Source organism: Cnephaeus nilssonii (assembly GCF_951640355.1).
Source record: "Cnephaeus nilssonii genome assembly, chromosome: 5".
In the NCBI taxonomy this organism is placed as follows: domain Eukaryota; kingdom Metazoa; phylum Chordata; class Mammalia; order Chiroptera; family Vespertilionidae; genus Cnephaeus; species Cnephaeus nilssonii.
The window spans coordinates 98,146,750-98,168,597 of NC_137076.1; positions in this window are offsets into that span (position 1 = coordinate 98,146,750).

Here is a 21,848-nt window from a genome sequence, read left to right on the forward strand (position 1 = left end):
TGATATCTTCTAAGTATTTTACACTTATGAAAGAGGAGTAGAGGAAATGTAAAAATCAACTTAATATTAATAAAGACCTCATTTGAAATAGGAGAGTAAGTTAAGTGATTGGGTATTTCCAGAGGGTAAGCATGAAGAAAAACTAGTTCTTGCACAAATAGATTTAAAATTAAAGCATAAAGTCAATGGACACTCCCTTTGACCACATGCAACGCACACATGTTAAGTCTCAGTTTCCTAATTTACAAAATAAGAATATAAACATAGCTCCATGAAAGTAAGTCATTTAATCAAATAGCTCTGCACTGACAAGGTTGGACAGAAATCAGCATGGTCTCTGTCCTCTGGGAGCTTACATTGTAGCTCAGAGAGCAAAAAACAAAAACAAAAACCATGATCCAATCATTGTGTGCATCAGTGCAAGATTGTGACTGTAATAAGTGCTATGAAGAAGAGATACATGGTTCTGGGAGAGCTTATGTTAAGGACGTGGGGAGGTTAGAAAAGATTTCTCTGTGGACAAGCATGCTGCAGTTTGAGTAAACCAGGTAATTAAAAGAGGGAAGAACATCTCAGTTAGAGAGGCTTAGTACATAAAGATACTGTGTTTGGGGCCTGAAATAACTAACAGTATAGGCAGAAGGATAACCTGGTAGGACATGAGATTTTAAAATGGGTAGACCAGACAGGGCTTCAGTGGGCATTGTCAGGATTTTTGTCCTTCTCCCTGCAAGGGAAGTCTTTGGCAGGAGTTAGGAAGAAAGGTGATTTCAGATCTGCTCTTAGACCAGTCTGAGCCACAGTGGAGGTGCTGGAGTTGGAAAGGTGTGTACCTTTCACTGCCTCCAGTGCTAGTTGTGCAAGATTGGTCGGGCTCCTCACCCTTATCATCAGTACATTCTGGAGAGAATCTTACTTCTTTTTCTTTCTTTTTTTTTTCGTAAAGCACTAGGAATAGGATTAATATACAGGAGATTGTAATACATAATAGTAAATAGAAGTCAATTTATTGGTGCAATGACATTGAAGGAAAAAAAAATTCAACAAAAGGTTCATTAGGCAGTTAGATTTTAAGCAAATATTCTTTCCAAGAAAAAACAAATATTCTTTCCAAGAAAAAACAATATTTAAGCAAATATTCTTTCCAAGAAAAAACATATCATACTCTGATATGATAGTGGTTCTATTCTTACTAAGTATGAAAATAAATTATGATGAAAGCAACTATAAAATATGTTTAAATGAATGTTCTTAACTTTAAACTTCTTTAAAAGAAAGGTACATTTATGCTCAATATTTATTGCTTCATATTTTTTAAATTTATTTTTTCAATTACAGTTGACATACAATATTATATTAGTTGTGAGCTATACAACACAGCATTTAGACTTTCATATACCTTATAAAGTGATCACCTCAGTAAGTCTAGTACCCACCTGCCACCATACTAGTACATAGTTATTACAGTATTATTCACTATAATCCCTGTGCTGTACTTTACATTCCTGTGACTATTTTGTAGCTGCCAATTTATACTTTTCAATCCCTTCACCTTTTTTGGCCATCTCCCATATTACTTAATCTTTTTAAGCTACATAGAAGGGTTGAATCGACATGCATTCATGATTTTATCGAGTAACTAAAACAAAACAAAACTGAACACTGATTCCTGTAGCTTCCAGTTCAAGAATTAATAGGAGAACCATTGTGATAGAAATATTTGCTTTTTTAGATTCTCCTTCAGGAGAAATTGCCATTCTGATCACTAAACTTGTGCAAGTTACCTAGCCCCTCTGGAATGCAGAATCTTCTTATGAAAAATTAAGGCGTTGATTGGAATGGCCACTAAAATCCCTCTAACATGATGCTATTAGAGGCCCTTTAATTGTGATTATGAAGAGACTGAATGAACTGCTATAGGGAACCAGCCATCAAAACCATCTCCTTCTGTTCATCTGAGCACCAATATTACAAAATAGCACTTCAGGGAAATTGCCAACAAACTGTATCATAAATATACTTTTTTTATTCCCTCAGTATTGGTTATCCGAGGTTAGAATTTTGCAAGGTATTTCCCTTGTATATTGCTGCCAGAAGATGCTTTATATCTTCCATTAAATTACAATCATTGAGAGTAATTATTTTTTCACACTACTATTGATATATAATTTCTAAAATAGTAAACCTAAGGCAGGTTTTTAAAAAAAATCTGGATTGATGAGCACATCTGGCTAAAAGGTGTTCCCCCTGCTTTATCTCTAAGTACTTGACTAACTTCTTAATTCTGAGGGATCAACACTAATTTCCAGTGTTTACCAGCAATCATAGATGACTAGCAGTTAAAAAGCCATCAGCCCTGTCACATTTTTCAAAGAACAGAATCCCTTTCCAGATGGTCCTTCATTTGGCTAATGGACAGCCTAAGGGGATAAAAATGTCACCTGTTCTAGCGAGTCAACAGTATTAATAAAAACACAAAAATAGACCATTCATGCAATGGCAACAACCCAAGAACAGATTAATGAGTTCCTTTATTGAGTTAATTTGCAATGATCATCATGTTAGCATTTTAAACTTTCCAGTTCTTCTCTGAATTTTCCAGTGCTATTAAAAACACACACACACACACACACAAGGATAGATATTAAAAATAAGGTGTTATTTTCAAAAGCTAAGAATTTTTTAAACATTTGGATCACACCAAATAGGTAATTTTTAAATGTATTTCTCATGTTAGAGTGACTAGTCACATAAAGAAGCTTTCGTAGATATTTTTTGACTCTGATAACATATGGGTAATATTACCTTTACTAATTCATCTTCTGATTACATGTTACAAATTATAAACCAATACAATCCAATTGCTGTTTTTCAATGGTCTATTTTTCTTTTTTCCCCTCTTCTAACTTTTATACAAGAGTAGCCTTCTACCTCAATGTGCTCTCCACTTGGTAAAATCTTACTGACCATTCCAGATCCAAATCACAGGTCCCCATCTTCAAATAGGCATGATTTGTATCCATATTTTCAGTGACTAAGGAGGTCACAGGTACTCAAAAATCATATGCATGGATGGCTAACCACTGAAAGATTTTTCTGAAGTCATCTTTTCAGGTTACTACTGGGATGATTATGCACAAGATGTTGAGTCTAGTCAATAGGATAATCCAAAACCACAAATTAAATTTTTACTAAATCATTCTCTTTTCATTTGCATGGGAAACTTGTATTTTAATTGCTATGTAATAGGGAAATGTAGCAAGGCAGTTTACATTCAAAAGTGTACTAGAAATAAAACAAGCCAGTTCTGTTAGCCTAATTATTCTACTGTGTTTTTTCTTTTGTTTCAAGTAGCATAAAACAAAGACACCTACATCCCTTAATTTCCTTTTTATGGCATAAAAATATTCCAAAGATGATGTTTTATGTATGTCAGATAATCAAAATGTTTGATTTTCTAGTTCTCTAGTATGCTATACTTTTTATTCTTAAGAATCATAGGGTATATTGAAGTAAATGTCAACAATATGCTTGCCTCTTATCATTATCTCCTTTGCAACCCTAAGGAACATAGTGAAAGTTCAATAAGTCTTCATAGCTCACTGAGCAAGTCACTAACAAAGAAATGAAGTAGCATTTTTCTTCCAGACCTGATTATGATGCCAATGTCCACTCAACTACCTTTAATGAGCAAGAAGGAGCATAATTAACAGTGGGAGATCTTCCTACTAATAGCCTCACAGGGAAGGAAAAAACCAAATATTAGAAACTAGCTGAGAGAGTCACGCAATTAAATTTATTCTGAATCTAATCAGTGCCTTGTGAATGTATTGCTTTCTTTTTTTATATTTGCCTAAATGCATGTAAGAAAGACTTCAGGGACAATTTTTAAATTTAATAATAACAATAGGGACTTTAGAGAAGATGCAAAATTCTCTTAAAGTAAGATTCAAAATCTTGCATTACACACTAGAAATGTCACTCATTTGGAATGAAAACCACAGTACATATTTGATGTTGGCATTTTATTTTGTGAAATTGTAGACAATATTCCAAAGTAATTGACCAAAATATATGGGAAGTAATTATAAGAGCCTGCCTCCATGTAATACATGGATGTAAATATACATGCTTTCAGTATGAATATCTCTTCAGATTATAGGATATAGAAGTCTCCCTTCCCCCCTAAAGATAAAATAAAATAATTTTCTTATTTACCAGTGGTAATCATCAGTTTTTGGAGGAACATTTAAAAAAATAAAAAAATAAAAAACCCTCTTTTCCTCATTTTTATGAATACATTATAGTCTCATTAGATATGTACTATTGTATTTCTTTGAATAATTCAGGGACTAACAAAAGAACATCTGTGTAACAAAGCACTTCCACTTGAAATTTAAATTCTCCTAAATGAGTTAAAACAACACATTAACCACTATCAATATCATGGAATTAGCCAATTATGAAAATGACCATTCTCATTTAACAAAGTCAAATGGAGATATTTTTGGGAATGTTGAACAAGATCACTGTGAATCACAAGCAAAATTTATAGTCTACTTTTTGGATTCAAGTTTGTTGCTAATTGATGCATTTTGATGGATAACTACCTTGTGGTAGGCTTTATTTTCTAAATGCCATGAAAGAATCTTTTCAAACACTTTGCTAACATTTTTGTTGTTGTTTATCATTCAGGTTTTCTATGACACTGTAAGTTACCTAAGTTCCGGAACTGCATTTGTCTTATTCACTGCTGTAGCTTCTGCTCAAGCCTTAATGCCTGGGATGCAGTAGGTGCTCAGTAAATATCTGTTTAATAGAAAAATCAGTCCTGAAGCATAAAGCCAGACTAAGCAGTTGCTTCTGTAACAGAGTATTCACTTTTTTGAAGCCATACAAAAATTCCCTAAAAAATGTAATGAGTATGAATGGAGGAAGGTGCTAGTTACTATGGGAGATACAAACTATAAATTGAAATTTATACTTTACCCTGAGATTTTACAATACAATCAGTGAACTAATTAACAGACTATGACAAGCTATACATTGTGAGAAGTAAAAATAAGAATGGTGAGCATAAAAATCAAGAGTGAACATAGAAATTAAGAATGGTCTGGGAGACTAAGCAAATGGATGTGTTAGTGGTGTTACAAAGAGTTCCACAGGCAAAAATTCTATGGATGTAGAAAGCAAGAAAGGTGGAGAGAGAGAGAGAGAGAGAGAGAGAGAGAGAGAGAGAGAGAAGGTCAATACAGTTTTAAGAAAAGAAAAAAAACCAAAAACGAGTAAGCAAAGGGAAGCAGAACCCAGCTGGCATGGCTTAGTGGTTGAGCCTCGACCTATGGAGCAGGAGGGCAGCCGATCAATGATTCTCCCTCATCATTGATGTTTCTATCTCTCTCTCCCTCTCCCTTCCTCTCTGAAATCAATAAAAATATATTTTAAGAAAAGAAAAGGGAAGCAGAGGAGACAGGTTCTGAATATATATGGAAAAGGATGCATGTGTTTGGCTTATTTTCTAGGATCCTTTTAGCTAAGTGCATTAGTGACAATTTTGCTGCCATAATATAAAATGGTTTGTGGAGCCCTGAGGAATGTGTAGGTGAAAGGCTAGATAATTGAGATTTATTTTAGTGAAGAATGAGCTTTCATATTAGCACCATGCTAAATGTGATGCCATTAAAGTTCATTATAGTGTTGCCAATTTTCTGATAACCTACCAGTAAATGTGACAACTTGACTTACATTTAATAGTGAGTGATAAATCTTAAGAATGTGATAACTTGACTCCCTTATATCAGTATTTGAAGAGAACATGAAGTATGTATACAATAAACTATCTATTTAAGTATTGACTATTTAAAAACTGCAGGATAGTGCCTGCTGTGCCTCAGGCACTGACTAGGGGCCAAGCAAAGTCAAGAGTCAAATTAAGTTTACAATTTGAGGGAGAGACACACATATATTTAATAAAATGTAACCTAGTGTTTTAAGTGCTTCCCCAGTATAAACAAATGGCTAGGACTGGACAGAGGATAGAGCAGCATTTCTGCTGAGTTGAGAGTTTCAAAACTAAGACAATGGTGAAATTATCCGTGAATTAACATACATCATTTATTTAATGAATGACATGCATCAATAGTGAGCTTTAATTTTAGTTAGAAATAGAAAAGTTGGAATGGAAAAGAGAGTTCAACCAGGCTTTGCACTGAGTTTACATTGCGCTATTCTATGGGAGAAGTGCATTATTCAGACAGGAGAGGGTAAATAGTAGCAGTAACACTCGGACCTCTGACAGGCAAGAGAGAAAATACTCACTTCTGTGTGCCTAAGCAATAGCTTCTCCTGCTCTGGATAACTCTGTGGGGGCTTTACTAGAAAAAGGGTCATGTTCAGAAAGCTTAGGGAATCTTGAAATTCAGCTTTAGGAGGTATTTTCCTGGGTGCCATCCTATATAATAAAAGGCTAATATGCAAATCAATTGAACAGCGGAACAACTGGTCACTATGACTCCCACTTACCACCAGGGGGCAGAAACTCAATGCAGGAGCTGCCCTCTGGTGGTCAGTGCGCTCCCACAGGGGGAGTGCTGCTCAGCCAGAAGCCAGGCTCACGGCTGGCGAGGGATCCCAGACTGCAAGAGGGCGCAGGCCAGGCTGAGGGACCCCACCAAGTGCACGAATTTTGTGCACTGGGCCTCTAGTATAGTATAAATATCTGGGCCAACCTGGTACTCAAATCCATTTTACTCAAAGAAGTGAAAACATACCCAAAGCAAAACATAAACACATACATACATACATACATACATACATACATACATAAAAATATATGTATTTATATTCATATATATACTCACCCAGTTACATATATAAATATAGGCACACACATATAAATGGGCAAAGGTCCATGTGTGTACATGAAGATTTATTTTTTCTCTTTTAAAGGCTCCATAATATTCCATGGCATGTTATAAAAAATGATTTATTTCCTTACAGAATATTTTTTCCATTCTTTTTGCTCATACAGTAAATAATGTGATAAAACATATTTGTACAGAGACTATTGCCTACGTTGATCTTGTACCTAGTAAATATTCTGATATTTATTATTTTTTATTTTTGTTCTCATTCTCTCAAATTTGGGTAGATACTAATGATTTGTAATTAATATTTTTTCTTTGTAATACTTATCATTTTAATTATACTACAAGTTGTAATCCATTAGAAAAGCTAAGTACATTTAACTGATAGCAAACATCCTTATAAGTATAATAATTTTAATAGCAAGACCCTTGGGAATCAATCCGTTTTTGCTATAGTTATCTGTTAAGAGGATCTTGGACAAGTTAAATATTTCTTCTATTCTAAACTTTCTACTTAAAAGAAATCAAGAATAGCTGTTAACTATTAATGTGTTTTTTTCTGCATTTAGTGAGATGATTGTATGGTTTTTATTTTCCTTTAATTTTTTAACAGAGTGAATGCCCTTAATTCCTGGAGTGAGCTTTAATTTGTATTTGTGTTTTATTAATTAAATAATATATGGTACAAATCTTACTGATCCCTGTATGGACATAATTATATTTTTACATGAGTATTTGTATGCTCATATGCATTTCCTTTGAACTTTATTTCTCTAAAATAAAGATTTTTAAAATTATTTTATATTCTAGTTTAATAATACAGATTTTTAAAATTATCATTTTTAAAGATATCTGGCCTTCATACTATTTATGGAGTGTGCCCACATTTTCTTTCTTAGTTAAATTTGGTGACTGATGTATTCTTGGAAATCTAATAAACTTCATTTTTCCCATTTAATCTAGATTGTTAAATTTATTCGTGTAAATTTACACATTTTCTTAAAATTACTTTTTAAAAAAAGTAGTGTTTATATTTTTATGATGGAAAGATTCCAAAACAAGTTATTAGCCTCAGAAACTTACAGCTCTTCAAAAGTTCTTATTAATTCCCCTGTTTGGCACATTCATAGTTTACAGATTGGCTCAGTCTGTCCATTTGCATCAGAAGGTAAATGCTACTTTTTCCAAATAAATTATGAATGTCAAACCCAAATTTACAAACTAAAAAAATTACCATGACAAAATAAGAAACATTAAACAACTTAGCATTTGCTCCAGTCCCTTAAGGGATACATACACTGTCGCTTCAAATTAGAAGTCTGCAGTGCAGTGTGAGAAGCACAGGGGAATGAAATTTGGATGGAGAGAAAGGAACTCTATGTCAGGCTATCATTTCTCTTTCCCTCAGCTGTACCAAACCTTGTTAATCAATGAATTCACTAGACATCCCTGATGTTACTTGTAAGTGATCACTATTAACAGAAGCAATGTAACTTTTATTTTTGCAAAGAAAGTCAAGAAGGTTAGTTTCAAGATTCTGCCATGATGATTACCATCACTTTAATCTTGAGTATGTCACTCAGAATTTCTTCATCTGTAACAGATTACAAGTTTCCACTGGAATTTGGTGAGTAGTCTCATCGGACTACTATAGGAGGCTGGGATAAAGTGGTGGAAGCATATATTTTAATTAATGGAGAGAAAAAGAGGTATTTCAAAAGATGTATAAATGGGGAAAAGCTTAACATAAGTACAGATCTCTTCTAAAACAAAATTCAAAGTTAGACAAGTATGCTAAAATAATAATAATAGTAATAATAATCCTATCTAATAAAAGAGTAATATGCAAATTGACCATCACTCAAACACACAAGATGGCCACTCCCATGTGGTCAAAGATGGCCACCCCCATGTGGACACAAGATGGCCACCACAAGATGGCCAGCAGGGGAGGGCAGTTGTGGGCGATCAGGTCAGCAGGGGAGGGCAGTTCGGAGGGACCAGGACTGCAGGGGAGGGCAGTTGTGGGGGACCCAGGCCTGCAGGGCAGGGCAGTTGTGGGGGACCAAGCCTGCAGGGGAAGGCAGTTGGGGGGGACCAGGCCTGAAGGGGAGGGCAGTTGGGGGGAACCAGGCCTGCAGGGGAGGGCAGTTGGGGGCGACCAGGCCTGCAGGGGAGAGCAGTTGGGGGGGACCAGGCCAAAAGGGGAGGGCAGTTAGGGGCAATCGGGCTGTCAGGGAAGGGCAGTTAGGGGTGACCAGGCTGGCAAAGGAGGACAGTTAGGGACGACCAGACCTGCAGGGGAGGGAAGTTGGGGGTGATCAGGCTGGCAGGGGAGGGCAGTTAGGGGCGTTTGGGCCAACAGGGGAGCAGGCGTCGATCAGGCTGGTAGGGGAGTGGTTAGGGGATGATCAGGCTGGCAGGCAGAAGCGGTTAGGGGCAATCAGGCAGGCAGGCAGGCAGGCAGGCAAGCGGTTGGGAGCCAGCAGTCCTGGATTGTGAGAGGGATGTCCGACTGCCCATTTAGGCCCGATCCCACCGGTCAGTCGGACATCCCTCGAGGGGTCCCACATTGGAGAGAGTGCAGGCTGGGTTGAGGGACACACCCCACCCCATGCACGAATTTTGTGCACCGGGCCTCTAGTAATGATAATAAAGTATATAGGTAAAGCTCCAAGATAAGACATGACATTATGTCATTCTTCTGTTGTAAAATGTAAGGTGATATTAAGTATATCCTCCTTTATTCTAGCTTTTTATTTTGAATTCTCACCTGAGGTTACTTTTTCCATTAATTCTTAGAGAGTGGAAAGGAGGGAGGGAGGGGGCAGAGAGAGAGAGAAACATTGATGTGAGAAAAACACATCAATCAGTTGCCTCCTGCAGGGCCCCAACTGGGGCGAGGGATCTAACCTACAACCCCGGTACATGCCCTTGACTGGGAATTGAACCCATGGCTCTTCTGTGCACAATTCTACACTCTAACCACTGAGCACACTGACCATGGCTATTCTAGCTTTTTAATCTAAATGGATTCCTTTTATTCCACCTGTCCCTGCAAATTATTATCACAGGTTCTCCATAATCATAATATTATGGCAATCTATGTTAATTATAATTTTAACTATATTTCAATACTATTTTTCTGATGATTTTCTCATCCTGGTGAAATTTTGTAAAATATGTATTTAAATTGCTTTTTTTAAAAAAAGTTTAAAAACTAGAAATAGAAAAGAGCAACAATGCAATATCTAGTTTAATATAACATGTAGGTACCATATTCCTTAACATTAATAAAATCCTAGAGGGGAACACACTCACTAAAAATAGCTGGGATTTAAAGTTATATTTTGCAGCCTGTTAATTTATCACATGGAGTAAAAAATAAGCCATAGATAGGAAATGGAAATGTCTGTGTCTTGTAGTAACTTAATTATACAGCATACCATAAAATGATAGTGAGGAAAAGCAGCAATTTCAGATGTGCAATAACTGCTTTTTACAAGGATAGAAATTACATCAAACGCAAATACCTATTCAGTCTAATACTGTTTTCTAGCAAAAGCCAGTGGCATTCACAGTCACAGGGAGGGAAAGATTTAACTAAGCAGAAATCTGCTTAGTTCAGAAAAGGCTTGCCTACAGAAACCATGCCTGTGTGTTCATTTGTTAGTACATAATAAGTATGTAATAGAATCTTTAAGTGTATATGTACACATGTGCATGAAATAGCTTCAATCAAAGCTATTATTAATGGATGGATTCTTGGCTTTAGAGGGACTCTGAAATGTCTTTTACTACATCTGATCTATGTACATGTCACATAGAAGGACTTTATGGGGACAGCATCCTATTATGGATTTAACAAAATGAATTTTAATGTTTCTGAAGAAGCTTTTATGTAATCATGCCAAAAATCTTTCATTTAAAAATCTAAAAGATTATTACTGACTTTTATTTTAAACTAGAGGCCTGGTGCACGAAATTCGTGCACGGGTCGGTGTGTGTGGGGGTGTCCCTCAGCCAGCCCTGTACCCTCTCCAATCCGGGAGCCCTCGGGGGATGTCCAACTGCCAGTTTAGGCCCGATCCCTGTGAAATGAGCCTTGCAGGATCTGGCCTAAACTGGCACAGGGATCTGGCCTAAACTGGCAGTTGGACATCCCTCTCGCAATCTGGGACCTCTGGCTCCTAACCGCTCACCTGCCTGCCTGCCATAACCACTCTGCCTGCTGGCCTGATTCCCCTAACTGCCCTCCCCTGCTGGCCTGGTCACCCCTAACTGCCCTCCCCTGCCAGCCTGGTCACCCCTAACTGCTCTCCCCTGCTGGCATGGTTGCCCCTATTAACTTTTTAAAAAAAATCTTATCCCCTTCACATACAGTGGTATTTGACTTCCTATTGGCTTCTCCCTCTCACACAATTTTTCTCTCTCCTTTATGTAACACTTTTTCCTACTGACTCATCATTTATAAACTTTTCTTTTCTCCTTATTTTCTACTTCTGTTCATCCTTCTTCCCATCTTTCTCCTACCCTCCCTCCCTCCCCACATTCCTTCTTTCCTTTATCTTTACTCCTGCCCTCCCTCCCCTTTTCCTTCCTTCCCACCTTAATTTTTTTCTTCACTTCCTCCCTTGGACCTGCTTTGCTCCCTCCCCCCCATTTCTTCCTTCTTCCCATTCTCCTTTTAAGCTCTACCAGCTCCCCTTTAAAACTTTTCTTCCCTCCCTCTTTCTCTCTCATCCTACCTTTCCCATACATTCTTCTCTACTTACTTCCACTGTTTTAATATCTATCTATCTACCTGCCTAATTATTCACTATCATTTATCTTTTTTCTTTTCTGACTCCTACTTTTAAAATCTGTTCCCAGGACACAACTATACTTGATTTTCATTATAGCTCCTACAGTTCACTCATACATCCTCTTTCCTTCTTTAACTCTGTTCTCTACTGACTCCTTTATTAAGTTCTTTCCTCCCTCCTTCCCTTTTCCCCAATCTTCCCCTCTCCTCCCTCACTCTTTTTACAGGCTAATTAAAAATTCTATGCTTTTCGTCCTTAGTACTGACTGCTTTCCTCTCTGGGACCTGTAGCCGCCTCTGTTTGGGCACTCGGGCACCTCTCACACTGGTTTTGAGGTGCTGAGCGATGACACAGCTGTGTCTTGCCTACCGTGGCCCATGCCTCCCCCCTCTGAGTTTGGGGAGGGTCCAGCTGGCCTGGGTCGGTGTCCATCCTGGGGACTGCTGTGTTACGTGTGCGCGCATGCATTCATGCGCATGCAAGGCTTTTCTCCCGTTGAGTGCTGAAGTGGGGGGGGGGGAATGCGGAGGCCTTTCCCACCCCCCACCTCCCGGCGTGCCCACTCCCACACCTTGAGCAGCTCTCCATCTGCTCCCCTCTGGAATTTGCAGGCAACAGGTATGCTTGCGCAGGCACGGCCAGGGCCTGGCTTGTCCTCGGGGGGCGTTCCACACAGAATGCGAGCCCCCGTCAGGTCCGGGTTGGACCAGGCAGATGAATGGATGGATGGCTAGAGAAAGCAGTGGTGGCTTCCCTGTGGTATAAGGGTCGCTTGTGGTCTCTATGGTGGCGGGGCTGGGTCCGTGGGGCTGGGTTCGAGTGGCAGGAGGAGGCTTTGAAGTTGTGCACTTGGGAGGATCGACCCGAGTCCCGGGCATCGCAGGCCGCCCTGTGTGTCTGTGGCGGTGGGATACCCGTGTTGTTTACCCAGTGTCCTGTCCAGGTCTGGCTCCTTACCTCGACATCCATTCTCTGTTGTCGTGCCCGGCCCTTCCTTCGTGTTGGGTTCACACCCTCTCGATTTGCATGCGTTTCCCCTCCTGGGGGTCACCCCCAATGTGTGCACCCCCTGGTTGGCATCTGCCGACCGCGCCCCAAGAACCGACCTTCTGTGGTGCGGGTGTCGCCCCTCGGCCCCCCCCTCACCTCAGCAGGGGGGCGGGGTCATTGGTGGCATCCCTGGGCAGAGTGCTCTCAGACAGGGCACAGTGTTTGTTGGGCTTATGCACCTGGGAGAAAAAGAGGACTCCGGCACCAGGGGCAGGGAAGCGAGCCTCATGCAAGTCCCCCTGCTGCGCGCACAGTCTCCTGCTGGTCTGTCAATATGCAAATTAGTTATTACTGTGACACCGTTAGGACCAATTTGCATATTACCTCTTTATTATATAGGGTTGGAAAGATTATTATTGATTTGCTACTTCTATTGTCTTCATAAATTTAAGGAACATTAACATCATATCTTTCTTGAATTTAGATTTCTTGTTTATTAGTTTATTAGTGTACCAATTATGGCCTTTCTTGATACCTGTGCCTATAGTTTTCTTTAAAGAAGATTTCTTGTTACACAAACCTTGTTTAGAATGATAGCTCTGTCCTTTACTATCTGTGTGACCTCAGGGAAATTCTCTGAAATTGAATCTGTTTCCTCATGTACAAAATTGGTGATTTAATGTGCACACATTTTATAATTGTTTTCCAGGGTGAAAATCATGCTTGTAAAGTTCCTACTGCATTGCTAAGCACACATTAAGCAGATAACATACTGATATCTATTTCTTCTACTATCATGTACATACATGTTTTGGTAGGCACTATACTGCAGTTATAAGTTTACTTATAAAATTTCTCTGTTGACCTTGGGCAAATCTGTCTCTTTGGGGCATTAATAATATCATTGATTTTTATCAGATTATTGTAAAATCTCCAGATTCTATTAAAAACAATATGTGCCTTGCTGCTACACATGTCAGATATGTACCATTTCACATAAATAAATTAAAAGCAACATAGAGTTGTGTTTTAAGAATCAAGAGCCCAGCTACCGGCATGGCTCAGTTGGTTGATCATCAACCTATGAATCAGGAGGTCAGGGTTTGATTCCCTGTCAGGGCACATGCCCAGGTTGTGGGCTCATTCCCCATTCTGGGGTGTGCAGAATACAGCTTATCAATGCTTCTCTCTCATCATTGATGTTTCTATCTCTCTCTCCCTTTTCTTTCTTCTCTGAAGTAAAAAACATATATATTTTTTAAAATTATTAAAAAATCAAAGATTAAATCCACACTCAAGAGTAAATAAATAGTAAAGTGAGTATTAAAGTTCTATATATGTAATTAATTCTGTAATTCCAGAGACAACAGAATCAACTTTTGTTACCTACTTTTAAGTTTTCTATTATCATATACATAGTCTTTTTTTGCACCTGTAAGAGTTATCACAAAAATCAAGTAAGGTAAAACTGAAGATATGATATCAGTGCTTATTTTTCTAAATTTTTAAATGTAAATTTTAATTTTCACACTTGTAGGTAATAAATAGTCCATAGGAAGAGGTCAAATATATTCTGATGTGCTGTCATTCAAGATTTAAGTAGTGCTTTTCAGATTGAAGTAAAGCTTCTATCACCAGCTGTGTGAGCTCAGGGGAAAAAATTATATTGCAAGAGTTCATTATTTTTCTCCATTTCTAGCCACTGTCCCCATTCAGGTATAGCAGCACAGATGGTGTTGTGGTAAAGACACATAACACTGTCAGGAGCTGTAACATATGGCACAAATCTGGCACTCCACATTCCCACAAGTTTCAAGGTTAAGACAGAAACTTGTTACTTTCCTGCCATTCATTTAGTTTCTTTCCTTTGTCTTTACATTAAAGTATAAAATGATCTTTTATGAGAGATTCCTCCCCCTTACTTAATGCATTTGCAGCACTCTACCTATTTTCTTTATTTCATTAATGTTGACCTAAGGATGTTTTGAATCATTTTAGTGTATCCTGTTATAAGTATGTTCTGGAAAATGTTTCATTTAGAAATTGAATGATATTGAAATGCATTAGAGAACCTTGGTAAAGGGGTAAATGTATGACGTTTTTGCAAAGTCAAAGTTATATTTTCCTTCTAATATATGTAATATACTGTATATATGTATTATATATATACTTAATTTTGAATAATACTTATTTTTGTCTGTAATATACTTATTTTTATCTGTAAATTACTGATGAGGTTTGCTGTAGATTATACATATGAGAATGTTCTTTCCTGGGAATATGAATTACAGAGTTTCATAGGATTATAATATTCAAAAAATGACATGATGGAAAAAATAATATTGAAAATGAAAAAGCAGTAAATATCACTCAATAAAGAAAAGTATTTGGTCTGCCATAAACACAAGTAGAAATAAATCTAAAATCATGGGCCCAAGATTCTTCCTTTGAAATTCAATAGCTTATGTATGTTCTCTCCCATGGTCTTAATCCAGATGTCCCTTCAGCATAGGGAATAAAACAACAAGCCAGCTTCCAGTGGGGGGGAAATACCCCACTAATTAGAGAAATTTAAAACATGTATTTGGATATAGGAGATATTTAATGCAGCATGCTGCAGTAAATGATATTGATTAGTGTGCTTTCCGGTAAAAGGCTGAATCATTTTTCTCTTTTAAATGTAAAAAATAGAACTAAACAATAAGGGTGAATCTGCTTTTAAAAATGAGCAAGTGAAATAAAGGCATATAATTAAGTTGTTTGTCCTCAGGAAGGTATCTTTTGGTTCCCAAAACAATCATCCAGAAAGGGTAATGTTTTAGGGAGCTGAGGGCTGTGTTATATTTAGGACACATAAAAATGTTTTTTCCCCAATATCTCTGAACCAAGATAGATTACTAGGCAGACATGCTGTTTCTCAAATCCAGTTTGTCAAAGAAAATTGGCAAAACCTGTTGTACTTTTGTGAACAAAATGGAAAAATTGAAATGAGATGATAGTGAGTATCCTATCTAATAAGAGTAATATGCAAATTAACCATCACTCCGCTACACCCACAAGCCATGCCCACCAGCCATGCACATCAGCCAATCAGGAGTGAGTATGCAAATTAACCCAACCAAGATGGCTGCAGCCACGGAGAGAGCAGGAGGGAGGCTTGGTTTTCCCTGGCAATGGAGGAAGCCAAGCTTTCCGCACACCCTGGCCGGCACAGGCCTCCGCTTAAGGCTACAAAGTTTCAATTATAGAAGATAAATAAATCCCAACAAAAATGGCGGCAGCCACTGAGCTGGAGTGAGCAGGAGGCTAGGGTTGCCCCCAGCGATGGAGGAAGCCAAGCTTCTGTAGCCCTGGCCTGCTTTGGCCTCCGCTTAAGGCTACAAAGTTCCAATTATAGAAGATAAATAAATCCCAACAGAAATGGCTGCCGCCATGGAGTGAGCAGAAGGCTTGGTTCCGCTCCAGGCTCCAAAGTTTCAATTATAGAAGATAAATAAATCCCAGATACCAGGGCCTCCGCTTGGGTCGCTGGGGGGCGTTGCTGGCCTGAAAACCACCACAGGCCCCTCGCCCAGGCCGCCACACGCCCCAAGGGAACCCCCATCCTGATCTGGGATACCCTTCAGGGCAAACCAGCTGGCCCCCACCCATGCACCAGGCCTCTATCCTAATAAAAGAGTAATATGCAGATTGACCATCACTCCAACACACAAGATGGCTGCCCCCATGTGGTCAAAGATCCTGCCCCCATGTGGACACAAGATGGCCACCACAAGATGGCCAGCAGGGGAGGGCAGTTGGGAGAGACCAGGCCTGCAAGGGAGGGCAGTTGTGGGTGATTAGGCCAGCAGGGGAGGGCAGTTGGGAGGGACCAGGCCTGCAAGGGAGGGCAGTTGGGGGCGATCAACCCTGCAGGGGAGGGCAGTTAGGGGTGACCAGGCCGGCAGAGGAGGGAAGTTGGGGGCAAACAGGCTGGCAGGGGAGCAGTTAGACATCAATCAGGCTGGCAGGGGTGTTGTTAGGGGGTGATTAGGCTGGCAGGCAGAAGCAGTTAGGGGCAATCAGGAAGGCAGGCAGGCGAGCAGTTGGGAGCCATCAGTCCTGGATTGTGAGAGGGATGTCCGACTGCCCGTTTAGACTATACGGGCAGTCAGACATCCCTCAAGGGGTCCCAGATTGGAGAGGGTGCAGTCTGGGCTGAGGGACCACGCCCCCCCCATGCACGAATTTCGTGCACCGGACCTCTAGTTGCACATATAATGATAAATTATGTTCCAGAGGTGCCTTGAATGATAGAAACAACAGGAACAAATGTAACAAGGTGGAATTTTAAAGATTCCTGTATACATTTCTTTGCATCTTCTTCAATTTCTTTTAATGAAGATAGGACTAATCTTAATAGAGAAAAGAAAGAGATTGATGGATTCTGCTTCAACACAAGGTAACAACCTGCAGTGGTTGACTCAGACAGCATAAACAGGCGGGTCCTGGTATGGGAAACGGAGAGTTACCTGTCAAAAAATGGAATGGGCTCTCTGGCTCAATTTGTTTGTTATTGGATTTGCCACGTCTGTATATCATATATAAAAGTCATTAGTTATCCACATATTCTAGAAATGCCAGTGTTCGCCATTATCCTTTTACCAAATGCCTTTCCTCTGGTTGTACTTTTAATTTTAATGCATGCTTTAATAATTTCATTATTGGGAATTTATGTGATGAACACTTCTTAATCTTTGTATGAATGGTTTAGGCTATTTTTTCTCAATATTGTGAAAAAATATTTCACTTATTTCTATTGATAAGGAAATTGTCCTTTGGTTTAATTCTTTTTCTTTCCCATTAAATATCATCTTTTTCTGGCTTTTAATATTTTCAGTTTATCAGAGACATGTGCAGTTTCTTTATCACGTTTAGGTGGGCATTTTTAGTTGTTTATCCTGTTCAGTACTTGGAGTGCCTTCTGAATCAGAAGATCCATGCCATTGTAAACAAAATCCAACAAAGGCACTGGAGCAGAAAAGGAGAGACTTTATTCAGATAACAGTTTGCAAACCGGGGAGATGCAGCCTGCTGTAGAAACTGAAATTGTGCTCTATGGAGACAATGGAGGGGCTGTTTTTTATAGAAAACCTTCCTACCCATAGTTCCCATATCAGCCTATTTCATGTAAATGTGTTTTCCAAATTGCACAGGTTGGATTGGTTGCTATAAATGCAAATAAGGATACATTTTGGACAGTTTTCATTGGTCAGGGCAGGTCAGCAGGTCACAGTCTAATGACTGCGCAATAGCATTTCAGTGAGGGAAGAAAAAACTTCCCTGCAGTGGTTGACTCAGACAGCATAAACAGGCGGGTCCTGGTATGGGAAACAGAGAGTTCAGCTGTTCTTCCTGGTAAAAAGAGAAGTAAGAGGCACATGTCTGTGAATGGGCATTTGACTCTGAATTCAAACCTAGGCATATTTAACCATTGGGAGCCTGAGTCCAACTCAATCGATAAATTCCTTCTCGGGGGTCACATTAGATACTTTTCTTAATGGAGTCCTCACCATTCCTTGATTCTGGAAAAAAAAATCACCATTTATTTTTTTTCAAACATGGCTTCCAGTACATTCTCTCTATTTTATTCTTCTGAGACACTTACTTATATATGCTGGAGACTCTATCTTATATACTTTAATTTTTAAATAATATTTGTCTACTGTGTTTTTTGTTTTTGTTTTTTTTTAAATATATTTTATTGATTTTTTACAGAGAGGAAGAGAGAGGGATAGAGAGTTAGAAACATCGATGAGAGAGAAACATCGATCAGCTGCCTCTTGCACACCCCCTACTGGGGATGTGCCCGCAACCAAGGTACATGCCCTTGACCAGAATCGAACCTGGGACCCTTGAGTCCACAGGCTGAAGCTCTATCCACTGAGCCAAACCGGTTTCGGCTCTCTACTGTGTTTTAAGGCTGTGTTCCAAGTAAATTCTTCAGTATCTTTTTCAAATTCAGTGAGTCTCTTCCCAACTATGTTAGATGTATCTAGAGTTTGGTCTTTTTATTGAGTATTTTCAAATTTTATTTTAATGATATATACTTCTTTATTAAGATTTCTTAGGGGTTTACTTCCTATGTACTTGCTTTTTTGTTACTTTCATTTTCAAAAATTAGATATAATTGCCATTGTGTCTTACAGGAGTATAAACTGTTATTAATGTGTTTTATAGTCTTATTAATGTAAGTGTTTCATTTGGTGTATTTCATTGGTGATGTTGAGAACTATTTTTCTTGTGTATTATGTTTCTTCATCTGTTTTGCAGCTTTGGCTGCCAGGCTTGTTTTGAATGGAAAGTTCTTTGTTTCTTTCCTCTTGTTTTTCTTCTGTATGTTTTTCATTTTATATTAATCAGTTTGGTGGTTGCCTCCATTTGCCCTCCAGTGTTTATTCAGGTCCCAGGCCTTATAGTAACAGTTGGGTGCTCTGACTTGGAGGCAAGTAACATAAAAAGCCAACAAGAAAATAAGGAACTTGATTTATTTCCTTTATGAAGATGTGTCCCCTTGCTTTCATATCACCACTCCATATAAGTGGGATCCCTAGTAACAGATTTTTTTTAGGGTCCTTTAATAAGGAATAGAAGCCCCAGCACCCATTTTCTGTTTTAAGCTCATTTTATGGGAGCACTTTTAATCTCCATAGCCCCAGGAATCTGACCTCTTGCCATTGTCTGATTTTGAACTTTAATTCCAGAAGCCCAGAGGATGTAGTCCTAATCATCCCATTTTATTTATCGCCATTGAAAATGTGTGTCCAGTTTGTAAGGCCTGTTGTTTATAGTTTTCTTTCTATCCTATATAATAAAAGCCCCAAGGGTGTAACAAACGTAATGACCACCAGGGACCAGATGCTCAACCCAGGAGGATGGGGAGTGGGGGCTCAGTTAGGCCTGGAGGCTTATGCTATGGCTCAGGGATCTCAGGAACCACAAGCCCAGAGCATGCTTTCCAATAAAACAAAATAAATTGGAGCCCTGACCAATTTGGCTGGGTGGATAGAGCATCGGCCTGGAGACTGAAGGGTCCAGGTTCGATTCCGGTCAAGGGCATGTACCTTCGTTGTGGGCACATCCCCAGTAGGGGGTGTGCAGGAGCCAGCTGATCGATGTTTCTCTCTCATCGATGTTTCTAACTCTCTATCCCTCTCCCTTCCTCTCTGTAAAAAATCAATAAAATATACTGTATTTTCTGGCGTATAAGACGACTGGGCGTATAAGATTTTCCTGGGTTAAAAAATTGTCTTATATGCCTAAAATATGGTATACACACACACACACACACACACACACACACACACACACACACATATACATATACATATATATATACCATATTTTCCAGCGTATAAGACAACTTTTTAACTCAGGAAAATCTTATACGCCCAGTCGCCTTAAATGCTGGAAAATATGGTATTTTAAAATAAATAAATAAATAAGTAAGTAAATTGGGGGGGAAAAAACAACAGCCGATGCTGCCACCCTGGGAAGAACGGCTCTAAGAGGGAAAGGCCTCACCAGGCCCCGCCTGGCCTGGCTGACACGTCACGGGATCGCAGGGACTCACTGCTGAAGTGCAGCTACTTCCAGCTATTGGCTTCCTGCCCTTCCTTCCTAGACTAGTGTGCTTGGGGGTGTGGCTTTGCGACGCCCCCCCCCCCCCCCCCCCAGCCCCCAGCCAGTGGCGCCACAGCACAGCCAGAGAGTGGCAGGACACAGCCACCAGCACTGGCTGGGCATTGATTTGGTCCTGTGACTGACATCCATGTGCAGTTACACTGCATGTTTACATTTGTAGGGAAGCAGGGCAGCCCGCTCCTGCCTCCTGCTTCACCTTCTAGGCTAAGAAAGGCCTGCTGGTCTCCATGTTTCTCCTCCCATCTGGAATCAAAACCTCTTGGGGATGAATGATTCCAGCAATGGCCCAAACACATTCAGTGTCACTGTCACAGATATTCTCAGTCATTATAGCCCATTCCTCAGCCTGCAGTGCCCTGCTCCACCCACTGCCACTCCTCACCGGGCACCCCCTGAGAACCACCTTATGTTATCCTATCTGAAATGTGAGCAAGATCTCAAATGCCTCCCTGTCAATAGCTCCCTTGCCCTACTTTTATTCCTCTAAAAACCTTGAATTTTAAAAATATATATTTGATTGATTTTGGAGAGGGAAATAGAGACATCAATAATGATAGAGAATCATTGATTGGCTGCCTCCTGCACATTCCAAACTGGGGGTCGAAACCTTCCCTGGCCCCTCCTCCTATCCCTCCCTCAGCCAGCAGGCCTCCCGGTGGCAGCGCAGCACTGAGGAAAGGAGTGGGGGGAGAGGCCAGAAGTCCGGGATTGTGAAAGGGATGTCCAAGTACCAGTTTAGGCCCAATCCCACAGTGGGATTGGGCCTAAACCTGCAGTTAGACATCCCTCAAGGGTCCCGGAATGTGAGAGGGTGCAGGCCAGGCTGAGGGATCCCCCTGCCCCCCACATGCACGAATTTCATGCACTGGGCCTCTAGTTTTATATATAATTGTTATATGATTGGGGCAGATATCCTACCTAATAAAATAGTAATATGCAAATTGACCACACCTTGTTACGCCCAAGCCACGCCCACCAGTCAATCAGGGCGAGTATGCAAATTACCCAACAAAGATGGCGGTTAATTTGCATACGCTGAGGGAGGGAGGAGTGAAGACTGAAGACAACTTAGAAGTAAGAGGGAGGAAAAGCGGAAAGCAAGGTGGCTGCCAGAGGGAAAGCCCGGGCAGGGCAGAGCATGGCGGAGTGGGGCAGAACGGGGCGGGCGGCAGCAGTACGCAGGTGCAGGCGTGGCAGCCGCAATGGCGGCGGCAGCGGCAGCGCACATGGCCGCAGTGGCCGCTTGCAGGATTCTTCCTGCAAATGGGCTACTAGTTGGATCATAATGTGATTTTACTCTCTTCTCAACAAAATTCTTCTAATTCATCATTTAAAAATCTGAGCTTGCTTTTGTTTATGATTATGGAGGCACACTAATGTGTTTCTTTCCATACATTGATGAAAAGAGCAGAACTGGACTTAAACTATAGTAACACAATGCTGCTCATGGAAAGTCTAAGACATATGCTATATAGTAGATAGTATATAAAAAAATCATGGAGGA